This window comes from Pteropus vampyrus, unplaced genomic scaffold (genome assembly GCF_000151845.1).
Source record: "Pteropus vampyrus isolate Shadow unplaced genomic scaffold, Pvam_2.0 Scaffold158, whole genome shotgun sequence".
NCBI classification, from domain to species: Eukaryota; Metazoa; Chordata; class Mammalia; order Chiroptera; family Pteropodidae; genus Pteropus; species Pteropus vampyrus.
The window spans coordinates 366,075-368,567 of NW_011888939.1; the positions used below are offsets into that span (position 1 = coordinate 366,075).

Consider the following 2,493-nt stretch of genomic DNA (forward strand, 5'->3'; position numbering starts at 1 on the left):
AGGTTTGAAGAGGGCGGGCTTCGGAGAGGTAGAGAGCAGGCAGGTGGGGCTGGGGAGGGGGGACCCTGGGCTAGAGGTTGGGGGGTGGGGATGTGGGAATATCGTGAGCAAGTACGAAGGCGACGGTTGGGGTGAGGCTGCGGGACACCAGGCGTCAGGCAAAGCTATGAGGGGAACCTGGAGGCGTGTAAAGCAAGGAAGCGAAAAGCGCTCCGCGCGTGCGTTCACGTTTGTCCCTCCACATGCTGCGCCTCGCAGGTGCCGGGCTGTGCACCACTGAGCGGAGCGAGCGAGGTCCGCCATCCTGCAGGAGCTGCCTCTTAGCGTGGGAGGCAGCCAAGCTGGATAAGGGAATGAAGAGTAGTTCAGATAAGGGCACAGCTAGAGAAACCGAGGCAGGGCAGTGGGACGCAGAGGCCAGGGGCGAGGGCTCCGCGGTCTGCAAAGGGGCGTTTGCAGAGGGAGGGTCGGTGCGCTGCATGGCGAACTGCAGCTGTGCTCCAGCCCTCACTGTGATCCTGGGTGGCTCGCCCCAGTCTTCCTAACAACAGGCGACTTGATGGGGCTCTAGGAAAACCCTGGACGTGCATTAGCTCGGCCCTCACCACAGCCCTGTGAACAGGGTACCATAATTATCCCCGCACGGCAGAGGATGAAGCTGAGAGATCACAAGGCTAGGAAGTGAGCGAGCCAGGATTTCCTGCTCACCTCTGCCTGATCGTAGAAAATCCGGGCTCTTAACTACACTATCTCCCTCCTTCCCTCTGGAATGGTCCAGAGAGACAAACATGCCAGACATCGGAATGGGGGCGGACTGAAAAGCTGCTTGAGCCCTCCGAGGAGTCACGCACTAACTGGACTCTGGATCTCGCTTCCACTCCCATGAGACTGTTCTCTGTTCTCCATCCTAAAGCAATGGGGACTAGCATTCAGAGGCTGCCCTGTGTACCTGGCTCCCTGCCACCTTCCTGAAGCTTCCTGGGGCTGCCAAACTCTCCAGGGATACAGTACTACCTCAGGGGTTGGTGGCCCCAAGAGCCCCTGAGAGCAGAACTGACTCGGTTCTTGATCCTAGAGACTTGTGACATGCACGCCAGAAACGTGAGAAGAGCTGTAATAAGCTATCCAAAGTGATCGTCCCTTGAACGAGAGTCACTGCAGCCAAATTAGTCGGGATGAAAGACACAGGGTGCAGGCACTTCTCGCTCTGGGAGGAGGAAGGAAAAAATGATTACCCAATAGGTTTTAGGCTTTAATTGATTTGTATTTTTCCAGCCTGCTAAAGAAGATTAAATCGTGGTATGAAAAGCGCCTAGGGCTTAAAATAAATGAAGAGAAAGGCAAGTCATTTCAGAAATGTCCAGGAAGCAAACCGAATCTCTCTAGTGCAAATCGCAGGCTTGCTTGCTGTGTTCTTTGTTCAGGGGGAGGCAGCTTCCTTTCCTTCCCCAGCTGTCTTTGCAGTTGGGTTTGACAAGCCTACCAAGGTTTGAACACTTTGAGGAAGCAGTTCCGAGGGGGAGACAGACCTCAGCCTGTCTCTGGGCTGCTGGTGGGTGGAAAAGGCTTTGGCTGGCAGTCAGGACACCTAGTTCCAGCCCTGGCTTTGCCTTTGATTAACAAGTGACCTTGGCTAAGAATGTTCTCCTTTCCGGGCCTCAGTTTATCCACCCATAAAATGAGAGAGTTTTTATTAGAGGCTCTTTGAGGGGCTTTCAGATGCTCTGTGATCAACGACTAAGGGAAAGAGGCCCAGAAAGGGGAAATGACTTGCCCAAAGTCACTCAGCCAACTATTTTTCACCATTCTGATCCTCCAAATTCTCATCTGTAAAATGGGAATGAAGGTGCCTATTTCTCAGGGTTGGCGCAAAGACTAAATGAGACAATACAGTAGCCCCTATGTATTGTGCCCTTACTAGTTGCCAGTTACTGCCTAATACTACAGATACATCGGTTCACGGAATCCTCCCATAATCCTCACTTCACGGGGGAGGAAGGGAGGCACAAGCAGGCCCACGCAGCTGGGGAGAGGGCAGCCAGGATCCGAGCTCTGGGCAATCTCTATTGCCTATGCCATCTTCCCGCTCCATAATGTACACACACAGGACAGTTGAGCGCACAGGGCTCAAAAACGTTAGGTAGTTCCTGCTAAGAATGGCACCATAGCTAAGAGCTCTCAGTTCAGCGCTGCGTCCGCACTCCGGCTGCTCGCGTCCCACTGGGGATTAACGCGACCCCCACCAGGTCCCACTCCCTCCCCATCCCGGGGCAGCAGCGGCGGTCCCCCGCACTCTCCGCTCCCCCAACCCCCAGTTTCCGAACCCGGGGCTTTAACCTGGCTTGTCCTTCGCTCACAGAGCGCCCCGAAGCTGGGGTGTCTCCGTGGGTGTCTGGGGCCCCGGAGGGGCGGGGAGGCCCTGCCCAGGGCTTGGGACGGGGGTTGGGGTGTATGTAGGGCGGGGAGGTCGGGGTGAGAAGCGGGGACGCGGGC

General features: G+C 55.9%; 1 protein-coding gene across 2 annotated transcripts in view; it reads right to left on the reverse strand.

The window, feature by feature from the left end:
* The window catches only part of SPACA9 (sperm acrosome associated 9), a 10,470-nt gene extending 7,983 nt beyond the window's left edge, over positions 1-2,487 (reverse strand). For both annotated transcript variants that reach the window (XM_011370023.2, XM_023536552.1), the window contains exon 1: positions 2,338-2,487. The gene's annotated coding sequence lies outside the window, so the exon portion shown is untranslated. The remainder of the gene's footprint in view (positions 1-2,337) is intronic.
* Positions 2,488-2,493: the final 6 nt, after the last annotated feature.